The 22,497-nt window shown below is 43.0% G+C and overlaps 1 pseudogene; it reads right to left on the minus strand.

The window, feature by feature from the left end:
• Positions 1 to 20,357: 20,357 nt before the first annotated feature.
• On the minus strand, positions 20,358 to 21,577 carry LOC123166840 (cytosolic sulfotransferase 17-like; annotated as a pseudogene).
• Between the last annotated feature and the right edge of the window lie 920 nt (positions 21,578 to 22,497).

The raw sequence follows: 22,497 nt of genomic DNA on the forward strand, positions 1-22,497 counted from the left end.
CGTTGAGGGATAGTTATATGATCCAATTATATTAGCGTTGTTGAGAGATTGCACTAGCAAAAGTACGGACCCTAGTCCTCATTTTCAAGCATTGCAATACCGTTTGTGCTCACTTTTATCAGTTACTACCTTGCTGTTTTTATTTATTCAGATTATAAAAATATATTTCTACCATCCATATTACACTTTTATCACCATCTCTTCGTCGAACTAGTGCACCTATACAATTTGCCATTGTATTGGGTGTGTTGGGGACACAAGAGATTTCTTGTATTTGGTTGCAGGGTTGTTTGAGAGAGACCATCTTCATCCTACGCCTCCCACGGATTGATAAACCTTAGGTCATCCACTTGAGGGAAAATTGCTACTGTCCTACAAAACTCTGCGCTTGGAGGCCCAACACGAGTCTATAAGAATAAAGTTGCGTAGTAGACATCAGGAAGTAAGCAATTTGAACATCAACGCCCACAACTTCTTTGTGTTCTATTCATGCATATACATCTATGTATAGACCTAGCTCATGATGCCACTGATGAGGAACGAAGCATGAAAATCAAAAAATCCCTACCCAAGATCTAATCTAGGAGATGCATATCAACAAGAGGGGAGTGTGTCTACATACCCTTGTAGACCGAAAGCGGAAGTGTATATAACGCGGTTGATGTAGTCATACTCTTCGTGATCCAATCACAATCCAATTCGATATAGCGCCGAACGAACGGCACCTCCGCGTTCAGCACCGTGCGGCTCGACGAAGTCTCCTCCTTCTTGATCCAGTAAGCAACAGAGGAGAAGTAGATGGGATCTCAACCAACACGACAGCATGGTGGAGATGGTGGTGGTGCAATCCCGGCAGGGCTTCGCCAAACGCTGCCGGAACCAATCTGAGGAGAAAACGGAGTTTTGGGAGAGGTAGGGCTGCCGCCGAGCATGGGATTTGGTGTGTTCAGCCCCTCCCTCTCCCCCACTACTTATAGGAGGCAAGGGGAAGGGTTGGGGAGCAGCCTTGGCCCCTCCTCCAAGGTAGGGGGCGACGGCCTAGGGAGGAATCCTCCCTTCCCAAGGCACCTAGGGGGTGCCTTCTCCCCTTAGGACTCTTCCCCTTTTCCTTGTTCTAGGTGCACACCCCCTATAGCTCATGTGGGCCCCCGGGGTAGGTGGACCCCCGGACCCCCTTCGGCACTCCCGGTACAATACCGATAATGCCCGAAACTTTTCCGGCGACCAAAACAGGACTTCCTATATATAAATATTTACCTCCGAACCATTCTGGAGCTCCTCGTGATGTCCAGGATCTCATCAGGACTCCGAACAACATTCGGTTACCAATGCACATATCCCAATACTACTCTAGCGTCATCGAATGTTAAGCGTGTGGACCCTACGGGTTCGAGAATCATGTAGACATGACCGAGACACCTCTCTAGTCAATAACCAATAGCAGGACCTGGATGCCCGTGATGGTTCCTACATATTCCACGAAGATCTTTATCGGTTGAACCACGATGTCAAGGATTCAGTCAATCCCGTATGCAATTCCCTTTGTCCGGCAATATGTTACTTGCCCGAGATTTGATCGTCGGTATCTCCATACCTAGTTCAATCTCGTCACCGGCAAGTCTATTTACTCGTTCCGTAATACAAGATCACGTGACTAACTCATTAAGAACATTGCTTGCAAGCTCTTTACGATGTTGTATTACCGAGAGGGCCCAGAGATATCTCTCGTCACACGGAGCGACAAATCCCAGTCTCGATCCGTGCCAACCCAACAAAAACCTTCAGAGATACCTATTGAGCACCTTTATGATCACCCAGTTACGAAGTGATGTTTGGATAGACACGAAGTATTCCTCCGGTGTCAGGCAGTTGCACGATCTCATGGTCTAAGGAACAGACACTTGACATGATGAAAGTTGTAGCAAATAACTAAACGATCTGATGCTAAGCTTAAGGTTGGGTCTTGTTCATCTCATCATTCTCCTAATGATGTGACCCCGTTATCAAATGACAACTCATGTCTATGGTTAGAAAACCTTAACCATCTTTGATTAACGAGCTAGTCTAGTAGAGGCATACTAGGGACACAGTGTAGTTTATATATTCACACGTGTATTTAAGTTTCCGTCAATACAATACTAGCATGAACAATAAACATTTATTATGAACGGGAAATATGATAATAATAATTTTATTATTGCCTGAGGCATATTTTCAACATCTGGGTCAAAAAAATCATGACCGGACGGACAGCCTAAACGTTTGAGCCCGATTTGGGGCGGCCGGCTGTAGATGCTCTTGTCTCCGGTTTTTACAGAAAATGCTGCGGATCCTTCCTGGCCCTGCCTTTGTTATTAAAAAAGCACCGCATGAGTCCTCCATGGATTTCACCAGTTTTGGCATGGAGCATTGATTTGCTATGCAAATGGACAGGCACATTGGGAACCCAGTGGGATGATTTGGATACAACAGACGAACAGTGGCAGTATGCATACAACAAACAAACAAACAGTAGCGTCTACGTAGTCCTTCTCTACATGGTTTATAAATTTCATGCTTATTTCTTCAAAAAAACCATGCTTGCTTGCTCGATTAATTCACAGCCCCATGGACGGGCGGTGATGATAACTGATCCTGCCACGACTGATCCGTAGTAGTATTATGACGTTGTAAAAAGCCGTCTCTGGCTTGGCCCGTCTCCACTGTTTGTTGCTACGCGTTCCTAGCGCTTGGCTGATCAGCGTTACTGCTACGTCGCGAGGGTTGGGCCGGCCTGCATTGTGACTTTGTGTTTGTGATGAGCGAGCACGCCGCAAAGCCTGGGGCGACTGCCTAAAAGCGACGCATATTTACCCCTCCCCCCCTTTTCCAGCTACTTCCCTCTTTTTCCCAAAGGTGGCGGGTGAGACAAGCATCAGAAACAAATGCTACATCTGCTCTGCTAAGTTCCATGCTCATTAGGGAAACTCGGGCACTTGCTACCCCAAAGATGACACGCTGCTGCCCCACGATCCATACATACGGAGTATACCAGTTAATCATTTTTCCTTAGGAGGAGGTTAGTTGCACCTGCACCGGAGCCGTACGTACGTGGACGCACCCAGGCACGTGGCACACTGGAAATAATGGGAAATAATGATACCAACACTGTTTTACACAGTAGTAAACGGCAACGCACTGAATACTTGCGAATTCGCCGGGTCTTGTTGGTCCTTCCACATCCAAACGAGCGGCGCACGGCCGGTGGAAGGGGCAGGGCAGTACCGCGTGGCCTTCAGACGTCGTATCATCCGGTCGCTGTCTGCCCGGCGGTACACGGAGTTGCCATAAATGGCACCGGCCGGGCAAGGCCGCAGCGCGGCAGAGGCCGGCAGGCCCATATTCATTTGATGCGGCGAGTAACATCAGAATGGACCTACTACACGCTGCTTATGGCCTGTACGGCCGGGGAACACCACCGCAGGTCTGGTCTGCACCCGCCCGTGCTTGGACGCTTCATAGCTGCCACTGCTGCCGTACGTGACGTTGGAGGTACAGCATCAACTTCCATGGAGGTTTAGCACTGCACTGCACTGCTGGAGCATTATGTACGTTCGGGCTGAGCTTTAAGCTTGGCGAGAACGTGATCGATCTGTGTTGCATGGCCTTTTGCTGGAGCAATTCCGTCGTGGACGTGACACGAATGGACGTCTGAAACAACCCTGGATCGTGAGAGCTGACACGCGAGAGACTATAGATGAGCATTTCCGTCGCTTGGGCCTTTGTCTTCTACCCTGATTTCATGGGTCTCTCTCCTGTCCAAGGACGAACAAGACATGCGTAGGTCAATGGCGTCGTGGCCTTACGGGGCTACAGTCCTGCTACTGGCTACAAGTGTAGCCCATTCGCCTCATGCGTGCGTGCGCCGACACCTCCCATTGTAGAAGAGCCCTGTAGAGATTGTCGAACTGGTGTAGTTATTGGGCTGTGCCGTAGGGGGGGTCGGGGGGCCTCCCGATGGACGTCTTGTAGTGCCCCTATACTTGACACTTTGACAGCAACATTCAAGTGGCTGCCGTGCTTTCTTCCTCCGCACGGAAACTTCGTCACTCTTACGGGGCCGAGGACGTGACATCGTACGGTTTGACTGGTACTAAGCAGACACACATGGTGCCGTTGAAGCGATGTTTGACGTGCACTAGCACTGGAAATGTACAATGCGGTCCGCATCATGTCATCGCCCACGAACAGCTTCGGAAGACGGGTGATGTGATCTTTCGGCTAAAATATTTGTATGGCTAGTGTTGTAAGACTATGTACAGGACATGTCCACGTGTTCTAGGCTTCTAGCAAGGTCTAAGATCGAGGTCGACTCTGATTGTGCGGAGGTTGTTGCTGCCTTAACCGATGGTTACTCTTCGGTAGCTTCTCCGTGGGACCGGTGGATGTTTGTTTGGATCAGTGGAAGACTGCGGCGGCCTCTGAGAGTGCCGGGCCGTTGTGTGACCCCAGACCCGGCAATGCAGCTTGGTTGGGGCATTCGGTTTTACATGTTAGGCTTTGGTGCGATGCATGTTTGGTATTCGGCTCGAACAATCGGCATCCCTTCATCAAGTGGATAGGAGTAGCGATAGATGCTGCCAAGATGGTGGCTTCAGACTTACTGATGTATTTTTTTAAGTCTTTGTGAATAATTAATAAAATGGTTACATACATCGCTCAGATGCAGATATCAGGGGTCAAAAAAAAGCTTCTGCTATTTTCTTATGACTGTTATTTTATGTCATTTGACTTTACTCTTGTGATCTATGATCATTGTAACAAAGGAAAATCAAGTAGCTTATGAACTGGCTAGGATTTTTTTTCCTTGAATCTCTGCATGGACACCGCTCCGGATGCAGTTATTCTACTTATTATAAAAGCTACTATCCTTATGAATAAATAAAGGAGAAGATGATCGTCAAGAAAACTTAGGTTTATTGATTTCTTTTCAAGCAACCGGTAGAAGCCCTCTCTTTTCATTAAGGAAAAATAAACTGGCTAGTTTATAAGAAAAACTAACTGAAAATCAATACATCTGCGACAAAGCGCACACACCAGCCCCTAGGCTGCGCCCTAATCGAGCTGAGGAGACCGCCACCTAAGTGACAAGAGATGACACCCTCCCACCCAAGACCGATTTCTGAAGTCGGGCACCGCTCCAATGTCCACATTGGCCCCAAGGTCGCGCACCAGCCTAGTCGATGGCTCTCTCGCCCTGGCGACCAAAGCCAACACCCTCGTACAGGAGATCTCCGAAGTCACCGCTCCGACTTCCACACCAGCACCAAGGCCGTGATCCAGCCTAGTCGATGACACTGCCACCTAACCGACTAAAGCCAGCACCACGCGCGGGAGACTAACGATGTCCAGCTTCCACACCGGCCCATAGGTTGCGCACCCGCCTAGCCGTCCACGAAGCTAATAAAGCTGCAAGAGGCATCACCAACTAACAAGAGACCGGACCTCCAAGGTGTTGCCCCAAGGGGAACGCCCGCTTTGACCAAGGCCGAAGCATGGGTTTTCGCCTGAAGTCGAAGAGCATGAGGTAGAGATGACAAGGGTGCTGAAGGGGCTCCAGAACTACGCCTCCGGGAGGGAACAATGTCCTAGGACGTCACCGACGTTAGCACCAACCGAGATCAAGCTAGTTTTCACCTGGAGCTCACCAAACCCATCATCACCATCGCCACTCCGGCAAAACCGCCACCCGCCACCGGCAACAACCAAGAGCACTAGTCAGCTAACCACCGTCAACCACCACCCACACAACGTGCAACAATGATATGTCTCAAACGTATTGATAATTTTTGTACAATTCATGCTATATTGCTATCAATTACATACACTTTGGCCATACTTTTCATTGAATTTTATTGGACTAACATATTGATCAAGTGCCCAATGTCATTTCTTGTTTTTGCTTTTTTCTGTAATTTAAAAAAATCCCAAGTAGAATTTCTAGGAAAAATGGGTCATCGTGTTTTAGAAAATGTTATCCATGTATTTTTAGAAAATCATCGCATCATTTTCAAAGTCCATCGGATTTTTTTTTTAAAACTGCTTGTGTTTTTAGAAAGCATTCATCATGTTCTTTCTTATAAAGTTCACCATGTACTTTGAAAAATATGTGAACATCCTTTTATTTACATGAACTTTCTTGCAATTATGGATCACTTTTAAAAAATGCGTGAACATTTTAGAAGATACTTGTTTTTTTTAAACATGCGGACACCTCTTTTTGAAAAGTACATGAACACTAAAAAAATATTTCATGTATCTCTAAAATATATTCTGGAGTTTTATGCAGAAGAATAGAAGAAAAACAAAGCGAGAAATAAAAGAAATTCCATCGAATTGATTCGGCCCATGTGTGCGGGCGTTGTAGGCTCGCAGTTCATCTGGCTACACACGAAGCAAGAAATTGCAATGTCACTAGTTAAGGGTTACCCCTTTCAAAAGTCACTTCCACCTTCTAAGCAGATGACGAGTGGCGTACTGCATGTGCTTCACTTGTCGCAAACTGATAGTTTTTCCTTTTCGTAATTATTTTATTTTAAATATTTTATCTCTTGAACCACGTGTTCAAATCCTGAACTATTTTCACCATCGGATTTCTTGCGTCCAGATCTTGGAAACTAGATCCAATGTTAATAGGTCTCGACAAACCTTTTTTCATGAAAAAGTGAGGCCGGAAGGACAGTTATAGTTTTTTCACCTTTTTCTTTTTCTCAAGAAGCACGCGAAAGCATATCAGTCTTCCACGAGAAGCAAATATGTGCTTCTTGTGGAAGCATATTTTTTCCCCCGAAGAAGCACAGCTTGCAGAAGCAAATGTATGACTTCACGAGAAGCAAATCTAAGCAAATATGTGCTTGTTGTGGAAGCATAGTTTTTTTCGAGAAGCACTCCACGAGAACCAAATATGTGCTTATGGTGAAAGCATGGTTTTTTTTCCTTTCCGAGAAGCACACACTACAGGAATCAGCTATTTTGCCGTCTGCCACGGCGGACGGCAAAGGCATGAACGGCGGACGGCAAAGGCCTTTGCCGTCAGCCGCGGACGGCAAAAGGCACCGGCAAAGTAGGCTACGGTAAACAGCTACTTTGCCGTCTGCTTCCTGGCGGCTGACGGCAAAGGCCCTTTGCCGTCAGCCGCGGACGGCAAAAATTGTGCTCTCAGTCCGTTAAGTGGCTAACGGCAGGCCTTTGCCGTCCGCTAGCGGACGGCAAATTTTCTAGTGCCTTTGCCGTCCGCCAGCGGACAGTAAACTTTCTAGTGTCTTTGTCGTCCGCCGTATGATGTCATCTACACGTCACCACATGGCAGGCCTTTGCCGTCCGCCGCTGACGGCAAACTCTTTTACTCTTTGCCGTCTGCCACTGTAGGCAAATTGACCAAATGGGTCAGCTCCCAGGAAGCACAGCTGGATGCCACGTGGCCTCTTTGCCGTCTGCCGCGGACGGCAAAGAGCCCTTTGCCGTCGGTGGCAGACGGCAAAGAGCCTGCATATTGGCTCTTTTTTCTGTTTTTTATTAAATCCAACAATTTTCATCACAAATATATATGACATATATAGATATATTTCACAAGGCCATTACAGAGCAAACATATAAGATATCCAACACATAACTTCATCATACATAGTTCCATGCATAGTTCCATCATACATAGCAAGTTCAACATAGAGGCATCCAACCATATATATTACAATAGTTTCATCCGACGATACATGCATAGTTCAACGATACAAAAGAAACAGAGAAAGGGATAAGGAGCACTCCATCTATGCAAGCTTTCGTCAAGTGAATGAAATCTGCAAAATGAAAAATAAGAAAGTTAGAAATAGGTGACTAGAACAAGAAGAAGACTAGAACAAGAAGAGTATGTCATTTATGGGCTAACTTACGTGAAATGGATCATATATGAGCTAACTAAGTTGAAATGGGTCGTTTATGAGCTAACTAAGGTCAAATGGATCGTTTTTGAGGTAACTAAGGTGAAATGGATCGTTTTTTAGCTCACTTAGGTCAAATGGATCATTTATGAGCTAACTTAGTTGAAATGGATCGTTTTTTAGCTAACTTTGTTGAAATGGATCATTTATGAGCTAATTTAGTTGAAATGGATCTTTTTGATCTAACTTTGTTGAAATGGATCATTTATGAGCTAATTTAGTTGAAATGGATCTTTTTGAGCTAACTTAGGTGAAATGGATCATTGAAGAGCTAATTTAGGTGAAATGGATCGTTTTTTAGCTAACTTGGTGAAATGGATCGTTTATGAGCTAAATTAGTTCAAATGGATCGTTTATGAGATAACCTATGTAAGATGGGTTATTTTGGAGTTAACCTAGGTGAAATGGGCCATTTTAAAGCTAACGTAGGTAAAATGGATCATTTAGGAGCTAATCTAGGTAAAATGGGTCATTTTGAGGAAAAGAAGCTAACTCTAGGTCATTATGGTAAGCATATTGGAGGAAATAAAGCTAAGTCTAGGTCTTTATGCATTTGTTAAGCAAAACACTAGAGAAACTTACCGTGATCAGGGAGGTGTAGGAGCGGGGTGGCTAGTGCCGCTACCTGGAGAAGGATCGTGCGATGCGTTTCTGGAGTTAAGCTGCACCAAAGATCATTTCCAATGTCTCGTTAGCATTATGACACCCAAATGTTAAGACTAGCAAGTAATGTCCATTCAAATTAAACTCACCGTGCTCCCAGGAGCAATCACTGGCATCGGCGGAGCGGGCTGACCGGACTTCTCGCACACAGACTGCACATTTGGTTTTCACAACAGAGTCATACTAGTTAGTAATGAGACTCAAATGTTAAGACTAGCAAGTAATCTGCAGAAGAAACTTACCACAAGGAGCTCGTACATGGCCCTTGCCTGCATGTCATTCCGTGCCCTCTCCTCCTCCATCATCTTTCTCGTCCTCTCCTCCATCTCCCGCTGCCTCTCCGCCGCCTCCGCCAGAAGTTTCTCCGTTCTATCTCTCTCAGTCTGTATAGCAGCCTGCAACACCACTCACATGACCATTTGTAATCATTGATGGAAGCGCACACAATGTAATGGAGAAAGATAACTGAGTACGTATCACTAACCTTGATGGCGAGTTGCACTGGCCGTTCACGAGGCCTTATCTCAGGAGCGGAGCTCGACTGGCGCGCCTTGATCTCCGGGAGAGTGCTAGGACAACGGATAAGTCCATCTCCAACGGATAAGTAGAAGGCCTTAAGAATTACCTTCATGTACTGCTCCTTACTCAGGAACTTATCGCGGCACGCCGGCTTGGTTTTCTTGATACCACGCAAGGCGTAGTAGTCTCGAACAGCCTGCACCCGAGCCTCGTGTCGTAAGTTCTGGAGTAGGCGCTTGCAGACGTTCTCGATAACATGTGCCGCGTCCTCCTCGTATCCCTCCTCACACCTGCAGAATGTCTGCAATCAAATGAGACAATATTGATTAGTACAATTAATAACTAGCTAGTTGAAGATTTTTAAATGTGTAAAGGAGAAATTACCCAGAACTTTCTGATCACCATGTCTGCCCTCGTGTCGCACACGACACCGTCGATAATCTCATCCGGCGGGGCCGGGGCAGCCACGTAGTGCTCCCAGCTCAATCCAAGCTCTGGAAGCCTACCCTCACCAGGCAACGTGACAAACCCCGGGAAGTTTTGCCGGCAAAGAACTCCAAGGACGGAGTTGGGCCGACGGACACTATGATGGTGGTCCCAACCCCTGCAGCATGACAAGGCCAACGCATTAGTTACTTGAATAAACGTGAATGCAGAAGGTACAAAAATATTAAATGCACTTACGTACCTCTCCCCATTATCCCAGGCTTCTTGCAATTCGTCCTTAAGCGGTTGCATGTACACATTCATATTTTTCCCCGGATAGTTGGGCCCTGGAATTATCAACGTCAGGAAAATGTTCTTTCTTTGCATAATCTGTCCGGGGGGAGATTGAGTGGAAAGACAAATACGGGCCAACAACTGTATTGGGCTGCCGTCATACCAAACACACTGAACCCATCCGTGCTGATGCCGACTCGAGGATGCCTCGGATCTGCCGCTTTGTCACCATGTAATTCATCAAAAAAAATTCACGCAACACCATCCGATGTGTGTACAATCATCACATTCCCATCTGCATCTAGTTCGGTTCTTTTGCCCGTTTTGTGCCATGTCATCTGTCTGGCCGTCTCTTCAACCATGAAAAGACGTTGAAGTCTTGGTACGATTGGCATATACCGAAGAACACTAACGGGGATTTTGGTCTGTGTCTTCTCACCCATACCGTTGTCTACCACAACATACCTGGAAGACTTGCAAATGGGACAATAGTTCAAGTCCGCATAGTCAAGCCTAAACAAGACACATCCTTTCTCACAGGCATGTATCTTATCATAGGGCATCTTCAGTGCACGGAGGATTTTGTCCGACTGGTACAGGTTTGCAGGCATTACATGGCCTTTGGGTAGAAAGCGTCCAAATACTGTCATCATTGCATCGTAGCATTCTCTGCCCAAGTTGAACTGAGCCTTCAGAGCCATTACTTGTGAGATGGCATCCAACTGACAAAGCTCAGTGTGCTCATGGAGCGGACGTTTTGAAGACTCCAACATTTCATTGAAGGCCTTTGCAGATTCCTCCATCTCCTCGTCCGAATCCCGAGCATCATCAAAGTCTTGCACCATGTTTTCATCCCGGTACCATGCTCGTCGGTGCGACGACGATCCACCTCAGCTCGGTCACGTTGGGCAGACTCACCATGAAATGTCCACACCGTATAATCGGGCGTAAAACCACTCTTCTGCAGGTGTTTGCCCATTTCAGCCTCTGTCCTCTTTTCCCAGTTGCCGCACCGTAAACAGGGGCACCAGGTTTTCCTCTGGCCATTTGCAAATGCGGCTCGCACAAACCCCTTGGTTTTTGTGAACCATTCAGTGCTCCATTTGTTCTGACCAGTGTGACCGGTGTACATCCACGCACGATCACTCATCTTGACTTTTAGAGCTACTAGACACACAACAAATATATATATATATAATTCACCATGTATATATTCATCAGTTGATCTACTTTGTCAATTTTATTACGTCCATGCAACCTACACTCTAATAGGTAATGATAGGTCCTAATCCCACCCGAGTATGTTTAGATTGGGTTCATTTTCCCATGCTATGCTCCGGATCCTACGCAAAATTTCGGCAGCACCTCCCCGCTGTTCTCCTGATACACGTCTCTGCAATAAACAGAGAGGATGTGTACCCGGAGAACAACACGGGAGGCACTGACGAAATTTATGCGTCGGATCCGGAGCAAAGCATATGGGAAAACGAACCCAATCTAAACATACTCGGGATGTCCATGGATAGCGTTGGACAATTCGAAAGAATCAAGGTTATAAATATGCAAATGCATGCATATTTATAACTATGACGCTTTCGAACGGGAGACACATATTGGTTACGCATACTGATGATTCAAGACACATATATAGCTAGCTATCAAGTTTCATCGGAATAGATCAAATAATTAATGGGGGAGGAGGACATGTCATTTGTGCTCACCCACGAACGAAGGGGCAGAGCTCGTCAAACGCACGGTGAGGTCGTCGAACACCAAACCTCGCAGCGATGAAACAACTGCACATTTAAAACTACCCGATCAACACAATTATATATGATGTTTTTCATAACAAAATCGAAAGATATATGACCTAACTAATAATTCACAAATATATGACCCCGTCGGCTTCTGGAAGGCCAAAGAACACCTTTTCGGGAGGTGTCGGGGGTCGGGGTGTCGTGTCGGTCTCGGGGTGCCGTGTCGGGGTCGGGATGTCGGGGTGCCGTGTCGGTGTCGGGGTCGGGGTGTCGGGTCAGGCTCGGGGTCGGGGTGTCGGGGTCGGGGTCTCGGGGTCGGGGTGTCGGGTCGGGGTGCCGGGTCGGGGTCGGGGTGCCGTGTCGGTGTCGGGGTCGGGGTGTCGGGTCAGGCTCGGGGTCGGGGTCTCGGGGTCGGGGTGTCGGGTCGGGGTGCCGGGTCGGGGTGTCGGGTCGGGGTGCCGTCTCGGGGTCGGGGTGTCGGGTCGGGGTGCCGGGTCGGGGTCGGGGTGCCGGGTCGGTGTCGGGGTAAGGGTGGATGTGGTGTCAGGGTGTCGGTGTCGGGGTCGGGGTCTCGGGGTCGGGGTGTCGGGTCAGGCTCGGGGTCGGGGTGTCGGGGTCGGGGTCGGGGTCGGAGTGCCGGGTCGGGGTCGGGGTGCCGTGTCGGTGTCGGGGTCGGGGTGTCGGGTCAGGCTCGGGGTCGGGGTGTCGGGGTCGGGGTTGGGGAAGGGATGTCGGGGTCGGGGTCTAGGGGTCGGGGTGTCGTGTCGGGGTGCCGGGTCGGGGTCGGGGTGCCGTGTCGGGTCGGGGTTTTTTCCTCTTTTTTCCTTTTCTTCTTCTTCCTATTCTTCCTTTTCTTCCTTTTCTTCTTCTTCCTATTCTTCCTATTCTTCCTTTTCTTCCTTTTTTTCCTTCTTCTTCTTCTTCTTCCTCCTTTCCTTTTTCCTCTTCTTCTTCTCCTCATCTCCTCTTTTTTCTTCTTCTTCTTCCTCTTCTTCTTTTTTCTTCTCCTCCTCCTCTTCTTCTTCTTTCTTTCCTTTTTCCTCTTCTTCTTCTCCTCCTCTCCTCTTTTTTCTTCTTCTTCTTCCTCTTCTTCTTTTTTCTTCTCCTCCTCCTCCTCTTCTTCTTCCTTTCCTTTTTCCTCTTCTTCTTCTTCTCCTCCTCTCCTCTTTTTTCTTCTTCTTCTTCTTCTTCTTCTTCCTCTTCTTCTTTTTTCTTCTCCTCCTCCTCTTCTTCTTCTTCCTTTCCTTTTTCCTCTTCTTCTTCTCCTCCTCTCCTCTTTTTTCTTCTTCTTCTTTTTTCTTCTCCTCCTCCTCTTCTTCTTCTTCCTTTCCTTTTTCCTCTTCTTCTTCTCCTCCTCTCCTCTTTTTTCTTCATCTTCTTCCTCTTCTTCTTTTTTCTTCTCCTCCTCCTCTTCTTCTTCTTCCTTTCCTTTTCCTCTTCTTCTTCTCCTCCTCTCCTCTTTTTCTCTTCTTCTTCTTCTTTCCTCAAACTAAACTAAACCTAAAACTAAAACTAAACCTAAAACTAAAACTAAAGTAAAACTAAACCTAAAACTACAACTAAAACTAAATCTAAACTAAAACTAAAACTAAAAAGGAAAAAAAACAGAAAAAACAGAAAAAAAAAACAAAAAAAGGAGGGGGGCTCACCTAGGGCGCGGGGCGGCGGGGGGGCGGGGGGGCCGGGGCGCCGGGGCGGCGGGGGGCCGGGGCGGGGGGGCGACGGGGCGGTGGGGCGGCGGGGCGACGGGGCGGCGGGGGCGACGGGTGGTGGGGCGACGGGCGGTGGGGCGGCGGGGGCGACGGGCGGTGCGGCGGCGGGGCCCGGGGCGGCGGCGAGTGGTGGGGGCGGCGGCGGCGGCGGGGGGTGGGAGGAGAGAACGGCGAGAGAACAGAGTAACGGGCGGGGGGTACGGGCCGTTAGGTAGTGCAATCTTTGCCGTCCGCCTCTCTTTGCCGTCCGCCTTTTTGCCTCTTTGCCGTCTGCTGGCAGACGGCAAAGAGGTGGGCCGTTAAGTTTTTTCCAAACGGGCGGGGGGTGGGGGCCACCTCTCTCTTTGCCGTCTGCCAGCGGACGGCAAAGATCTTTGCCGTCCGCTGGCAGACGGCAAAGAGGCCGCAGATGATAAAGAGCTTCTTTGCCGTCTGCCGTTTCTTTGCCGTCTGCTTTTGGGTAGCTGATGGCAAAGAGCTTCTTTGCCGTCAGCTAGCAGACGGCAAAGAGCTGGCAGATGGCAAATTAGCTGATTCCAGTAGTGACAATTGGACTTCTGAGGAAGCAAATTTATGCTTCTCATGGGAGCACATTTTTCTTTTTCTTTTATGAGAAGCACAACTATGCTTCTCATGGAAGCAAATATGTGCCTTCACAAGAAACAAATATGTGCATCTCGTGGAAGCACACTTTTCTTTTCCGCCAAAAAGTCGGTGCAATTTTTCTCTCCAAAACCTAGGGAAAACTAGATGAAAAGCCGGAAATACCAAAGAAAGAACCATCTGAAACCTAAAAACACGTACAGATTTTTTTTAAACAAAATCCAGAGGAAGCTCCTAGCACGTGACATCTGACTGCTGCTGGAAGCACCACTTGACGTGCTCCCAAGCTATCAAAAATGACCCTGGAGGTTTGCCGCAAAGGATGACCTTCACTTAGTTGCTCCCTGGAAATAGACGCACAACCTAGCCGGAAGAAAATAGACCTCCTAGTCGGCACTTAAGGCGCCCCAATCTCCGAATAGTGCCCATGCTGAAGCTAGCGGGTCGCAGAAAAAAAAAAAGCTCACCTCGCGTTGGCCGCCGTTGTGATTCCACTCAGTCCTCGGCTAGCTTTGTTCGCTGGTTTTGACTGTGACCGTTGACTTTCCTAAAAACAAGTTCATAAATTTATGAAAAATTCACACAAAACAATGTTTACAAGTATTAAAAAAATATTCATGCATTTTAAATATTATTCATGAATTCATAAAAAATATTGGATTTGAACAAATTTACAAACTTGAAAAAGGATCGTGTATTTTACAAATGTTCACAAATTTATTAAAAAATTACGGTTTATTTTAAATAAATTGAAGTTTAAAGAAATTTCAGTAATTCAAGAAAAGTTCACGAATATGAAAAAAATGTTCACAAATTAAAAAAAGTTTACTGAATTGAAATGATGATTTGATAAAAAAAACTCATGAATTTGAAAATTGCGTGAAATTTGGAAATCTTTGCATATTCTCAAAAACAAATCCACCAAAATGTAAGAAAGTTTCCGAATTTTAAAAACCTTTAAGAAATTTTTAAAACATACCACACTGATTAAAATGGAAAAATAAAAAATAAATAAAAAAGGAAAAAGAAAAAGAAAATGAATAACAAACAAGAAAAAAGATAAAATCTCAGAAAAATAGGAACAAGAATATATATACGGCGCGAAACCGGCTCGAAATAACAAAAACCACAACTAAGCCGGCCAATTATGTATCACACACTGGCTGGGATGGTGTGTGCGTTCTAGGCAGAAGTATGCAAACGGCGCGATAATCGCCGAATAGGCGCGTGTTCCTATGTCTAGCTTTGTTTTTTTTTTTAGACAATGTTCCTATGTCTAGCTTGTAGCAACACGTAGGAAGTCCCATTGAAGGCAAGAGCATCATGGGCCGGCCCAGGAGCGTGGGAGACCACAGTCTCGTTTTTTTCCTTCTTTTTTTTCACTTTTTTGATTTCCTTATTTGCTTTGCTTTCTTTATACTTTTTATACTACCATTTATTTTAAATAAACATATTACAAAAAAATACAAAAAATATTGAAAATATATATAGCGACGCAAATGAAAAATGTTAAATGTGTATAAAGAAAATGTTTTGCATGCATACGAAAAATGTATGGAGAAAATATACATGTGTCTGAAAAAAGTTCATCATGTATTTTAAAAAATGTTATTCAAGCATTTGATCAAAAATTAAACAAGTATTTGGAAAATCTTAATCAAGCCTTTGGAAAACATTCATCTTGTAATTCAAAAAGGTTAATCAGGCATTTGAAAAAATGTTAAAGGTGGACACAAAAAATGGTGCATGTATTCAAAAAATATTAATGTTGTATTTGGATAATGATAAACATATATAAAAATTATATTAAATGTATATATGAAAAAGGTACAATGTATATATAAAAAAATGTTAACAGTATATATATTTTTTTAACAGCGTATATAAAAAATGTTTGAGGTGTGTACGAAAGATGCTAAATGTGTACTGAAGAAAAGTTGACATGTATTGACTCGAAAAGAAAACGATGAAAAACAATAAAAGACAAATAAAATGAATTAAACCCAATAAAAAGCATAAAGAAAAACAAAGAAAATGATAAACCCGACAACCAATTTAAAATTATGAAAAAATAGAAACCCCGAGAAAGAAAGAAAGAAAAAAAGTAAACCGAAGAAAACCCTGAAAGAAATAAAAGAAGAAAAGATTAGAAATAAATAGAAGCAAAAATACCAATGAAAACCAAGAAAGAAACAATTAAAGATGAAGAAAAAATGAGAAATAGTAGAAGTCGAATTGAGACGAAGAAAACCTATGAAAAAACAAAGAAAACAGAACAACCAAAAATACCGTGAGGAAAAAAGGAAAAAACACACAAAAAAAACCCCGAGCTATGCGAAACCAAGGGAAGCTCCTCGCACGTGACATCTAACTGCTGCTGGAAGCACCACTTGGCATGCTCCCAGGCCACAAAAAATGCCCCTGGTGGTTTGTCGCAAAGGGTGAACTTCACTTAGTTGCTCCCGAGAAATGGACGCACAACCTCGCCGGAAGAAAATAGACCTCCTAGTCGGCACTTAAGGCGCCCCAATCTCCGAATACTGCCCATGCTGAAGCTAGCGGATCGCAGCACAAAACGCTCACCTCACATTGGCCGCGACTGGCTTGGTTCACTGGTTTTGACCGTGACCATTGACTATCGACAATTGACTTTCCTAAAAAAAAGTTCATAAATTTACAAAAAATCACGCTAAAAAATGTGTATAAATATTAGAAAAATGTTCATGCACTTTAAAAATTATTCATGAACTCATGAAAATATTTGATTTGAACAAATTTACAAACTTAAAAAATGATCGTGTATTTTAAAAATGTTCACAAAATTTAAAATTTTCGCAGATTTTTTGAAAATATATTGAAGTTTAAACAAATTTAAGTAATTCAAGAAAAGTTAACGAATATGAAAAAAAGGTTCACAAATTTAAAAATAGTTCACTGAATTGAAATGACAAATTTGAAAAACAAATCACGAATTTGAAAATTGCGTAAAATTTGGAAATCTTTGCATATTTTCAAAAAAATCCACCAAAATGTAAGAAAGTTTCCGAACTTTCAAAACCTTTAAGAAAATTTAAAATGTACCATATTGTTTAAAATGGAAAAAAAAAGGAAAAGAAATAAAAACAAAAAGCGAGAAAAAAGAATAACAAACAAGAAAAAGCATAAATCTCAGAAAAATAGGAAAAAGAAAATATATATGTGGAGCTTCTAGAATCTTCACAAAAGAGGTTGAAAGCGTCTAGAAACTTCACAAAACCGGCTCGAAATAACAAAAAAACAACAACTAAGCCGGCCAATTATGTATCACACACTGTCTGGGTGGGTGGGTGCGTTGTAGGCAGATGTATGTAAACGGCGCGATGATCGCTGAATAGGCGCGTGTTCGTATGTCTAGCTTGTAGCAACACGTTTTTCCCTTTTTTCACTTTTTTTGATTTCTTTATCTGCTTTATTTTTTATACTGTTTATACTACCAATTATTTTAGATAAATATATTACAAAAACAATTACATAAAATATTGAAAATATATATTCGCGACGCAAATGAAAAATGTTAAATGTGTATAAAGAAAATGTTTTGCATGCATACGAAAAATGTATTGAGAAAATATACATGTGTCTGAAAAAAGTTCATCATGTATTAAAAAAAATTATTCAAGCATTTGATCAAATATTAAACAAGTGTTTGGAAAATCTTAATCAAGCCTTTGGAAAACGTTCATCTTGTAATCCAAAAATGTTAATCAGGCAATTGAAAAAATGTTAAAGGTGGATACAAACAATGTTGCATGTATTCAAAAAATGTTAATGTTGTATTTGAATAATGATAAACATATATAAAAAATTACATTAGATGTATATTCCAAAAAGGTACAATGTATATATAAAAAATGCTAACACTGTATATAATTTTTGTAACAGCATATATAAAAATGTTTGAGATGTGTACGAAAGATGCTAAATGTGTACTGAATAAAAGTGGACATGTATTGATTCGAAAAGAAACCGATGAAAAACAATAAAATAAAAATAAAATGAATTAAACCCAATAAAATGCATAAAGAAATACAAAGAAAATGATAAACCCGATGACCAATTTAAGATAATGAAAAAAGAGAAACCCCGAGAAAGAAACTAAGAAAAAACACAAAGAAAACCCTGAAAGAAATAAAAAAAGATTACAAATAAACAAAAGAAAAAATACCAATGAGAACCAAGAAAGAAAGAAATAAAGATGAAGAAAAACGAGAAATAGTGGAAGTCAAATTGAGACGAAGAAAACCTATGAAAAAGCAAAGAAAACAGAACAACCAAAAAGACCGACCTATGCGAGTGAACCAGCAAACTCACACTCGATAGAACGAACCCTGGGACGAACAGAAAAGCAGGCGAATACTGGTCGGCCCAGTAGCTTACAGTGTGCATGGGCGGAATCTTCAGGCGAGACGGAAGAAACACTTGCCCCAAGAGAGATATAGTCCCCGCGCGAATAGGAATTGGCGGAAGAAAAATATACCAACACACATATAGTTCTGGGCCTTTGCCGTGGTTATCGTGCTAGGGCTGCACATAACCGCTCCAAGTTTAGTTTGTCCCCAAAAAATATGATCCATATTTAGTTTCCCTAAAATATCAAGTTTAATTTCTGCTTTTTAACTATATTTGTAAACAGGATTCCATAGAAAATATCTCAAATTTATGTAACAGATTTAAGAAATAATACTAAAATTGTTTTAGAAAATATTCTCTCATTTCAAATAAAATGTCCATGGAACAGCTAAAACTTGTTTCAACAGCTGAAATGTCTCGTACTCCCTCCGTTACTAAATATTTGTCTTTCTAGAGATTTCAACAAGTGACTACATACGGAGCAAAATGAGTGAATCTACACTCAAAAATATGTCTATATACATCCGTATGTGGTAGTCCATTCGAGATCTCTAAAAAGACAAATGTTTAGGAACGGATGAGTACATGTGAAATAAATTGTTCATGCAAATTCTAATTATTATGCTGCAGGATAAAAAAAAGTAGCATACCATCTATGAAAAAAAGTTCGCGTTATGTCATATGAAATAATCATACAACTTTTAAATAAATGTTTCATCGGATAAACATTTTTGAGATTGATTTTTTTATGTTACACCATCTATGAAATAAATCATGTATGTCAAATAACCGAATTACGAATGTCAATAAAAAATGACCATGCAACTTCTAAAAGTTGTGTTCCACATAGAAAAAAATTATTTGCAATATTGTCTAGCACTAATTAAAAGTTTATCAATTTATGACAAACAAGTTCGTATAAGTAATTCAAAAATGTTTTTGCTCTAGAACAAACATGTAAAACTCTTTTGTGTTTCCAAAACAACATAAGTCATGAAAGGGAAAAGACAAAATGAGAAAACAAAAATAAAGAGAAACGACAAAAATGAAACGGACATGGAAAGCTAACTGGCCGGTCCAATGGTTTATTTTTGTGAGAACAACGACCTAACTTTAATAATTAAGAGGATGCATCACATAATTCAAAGAAACCAAAACAAAGTTGACGAGAGATACATTTTTAAACTCTTGAGTTTTATCACAACACTCCATAGTCACCATCTCTTACTTTATCAATCACATCTCGATGTTGTTCCATGGAACCAATTAGTACAAATCTTAGACCATTGGTGCACTGTGACTAGAGTGTTCATGAATTTTGGCACTGTTTTATATTTCTTCCCTTACGTAACGCGATGTTTTTTTGTACTCTAAACCATGAAAATAACTTATAAGAAAAAGGAAATCCATTGAATGTTTCTAAAGTACTCCCTCTGTCCCATAATATAAGATGTTTTTCGACACTACACTAGTGTCAAAAAATGTCTTACATTATGGGACAGAACCCCAAAACAGATAATTAACACATATATTATGAAAGAACATATAAATCTCTTCTATGTATTTTTTTCTAATTTAACAAATAAGTTTAATAAATCTCATGTACGTCAAGTGTTTTTCTAAATGTACCTATATATCGAAATATATCCGTATTGTCAAAAGAAATATCATGATGTGAAAATTTATATTATGGGAAAAATATTCTATAGATGAAAATATATAATTCATGATGTGAAAATTTTCATTTTCAAAAAATATCTTTACCAAATAAGGGAAAATCATTATTATTAGTAAAATAAAAATAAAAATAATGTAAAAGGCCATAAAAAAGAAAATAAAATATAAATCTGAACAAAAAGAAATGGAGTAAGAACAAGAGGCGAAAAAGAAATACAAAGTGAAAAGAAAATAAACTAAAAGAAAGCTCAGGATAGCAAAACTCTTATTTTGAGTATGACATTATTATTTTTTATTTGATATGGAAAAAACGAATGGTTAAATACTTAAATCGTGATTTTTCTAAAAGCAGGATCACACTCGGCCTCTGCATCGGTTGATGCACACAACCATGTGTTATTGATTACTCCCTCCGCTTAGAAATATAAGATGTAACTACCCTTTTTCTGAATACATGAGGGAAGAAAAGGGAGACGTCCAGACCGAGACACATGCACTACATGCGATGCAAAGTTGTAGAGATCAATCGCACACAGTACACGATACAACATGCACATGTCAGAACGTGAGACCTGATCCCTTGAACTTCTCAGCGACAAGTTGGTCCATTCTAGCTGCCATGTCCTTGCTCATGTGGTTCACCCAATCCCCAACCTCGCCTTTCCTAAACAGCGAAGAGGGATTAACAACGAGCTTAGCTCCTGCATGCTCAACTTCAACACGATCTGCCCGATTGGCGTCGACGTTGCTAAGTGATGTGAAGCCGCATAAATCAGCTACTTGACTCACGACTCCACCGTTTTCCTCCTCTCGGGTGAACGGGACGCCGAGGAAGCTTGCTAGCTTCCTAATAACCTTGGGCGTGTCTGACACAATCTCCTCATACCTTAGAAACATCACCTCTCGTGGTCTGGCCAGACTTTAATTTCCAGTACTCGAGATAGCGATCCCAGAAAGGACCGTAAGGCGAGCAACCCTCAGAAAACATCGCGAATGCTTCATCCATACTTAGGGATATACCTTGGTGCAACTTCTTCTCAAAGTGCCACCTTGAGAGAAATGCGTCTTTGGGCTCCCGGCAAACGCACACGATCCGGCAGCCAAGGGTGGAAACTGCGGGTGGGAGCAGGGGGAGCGGCAGGTGGGTGGAGAGCAGCCGCGGAGAGGGCAGCATCTCGGCTCTGTCGAGGTCTCCCGGCCGTAGCGCGATGAAGGGCACAAGTTGATGAGGACGTACCGTGAGCAGTGGGTGGTCGGTGAAGGTGTAACGGGGTCTGTTTAGGACAGTAAACAGGAGGGCTTTCAGCCAAGTGGTGCCGCATTTGGGATGCGCGGCGAGGATGATGTCGTCGGGGCGGGGCTTGAGCTTGTCCTGGACAGCCATGGCATCCTTGAGGCAATGTGGTCTGATCCAGCAGTTGTTGTAGAGGAGGAGTGGCGTGGACCATCCTTCTCTTTTCGGAAGTGTTGCTAGAAGGTTTTCGGTGTGGGTTTTGGGTGACACGGCTTCAGACGGGCGGGTTTCTGAACCCTCCATGGCCTCGGAATGAAGGTGTGCCATGGCTGGGGTTGGGCTGTTATTAATGGTTTCGGGGTGTCATATAGCAGTGACCGGCTAACAACTCGCATTGTCTTTTGCAATAATGTAAATGTACAAAAAGAGGGAAAAGTAGCCACGAGAATAGCGAGCTGTGTTTTATAACTTTCTCCCCCAACAGTTCCTACCAACCACGTGATCCACGGATATTAGCTATATGTTCATTATGATGGCAAAGATGAACCAGGAGAAATTTCAAGCGTGGTATGGAACTATGGATACGATCTACATCGGTTAGCCTTTCTCTGGAACGTCCATCATGAGAATGGATGTTCCAAAGTGTGAAACATAAACTCAGCATAAATACAGGACAAACATGGGAAAAAGGCTTGCCTGCAGTGCACATTGCATGCAGTCGGCTCTCGCGGTCGCGCTTCTACTAGATCATCTTTTTTAGAAACACTGTACAAGTTTTTAAAGAACTAACAGCGTTCAGATTGTTCGTTTGTTTCTATTTTTTTTAACGAGAAACAGCGTACAGATTTTTATTTTATTTTTCGAGGGGGAACAGCGTACAGATGAGATTTGTTTCTTGAGCGGAGCTCACTGCAGCAAATAGGAGCCGAAACGCTGCACAAGGGAAGACAGAGTGTGCCGGCCCACTTATCCTACGTGCGAGGCCACCCAGTTTTTTTTTTTTTTGCGTCTTGTTTCTTCTTCTTTCTTTCCGTTTTTCTTGTTCCATTTTTAATTAATTTTCTTCTGGTTTTCCGGTTTCTTTTTTTATTTCAGTCAAAATTTTCAAAAAATGTTGAGAATTAAAAAACAATTCAAAAAGTTATTCAGAATTTCAATTTTTTTCACGTTTTTAACATTTTTTCATTTTCAAAAAAATATCCGGAATTGCGAATTTAGTTCTTAATTTTAAATATATGTTTGAGATT

Source organism: Triticum aestivum, chromosome 7D (genome assembly GCF_018294505.1).
Source record: "Triticum aestivum cultivar Chinese Spring chromosome 7D, IWGSC CS RefSeq v2.1, whole genome shotgun sequence".
NCBI lineage: Eukaryota > Viridiplantae > Streptophyta > Magnoliopsida > Poales > Poaceae > Triticum > Triticum aestivum.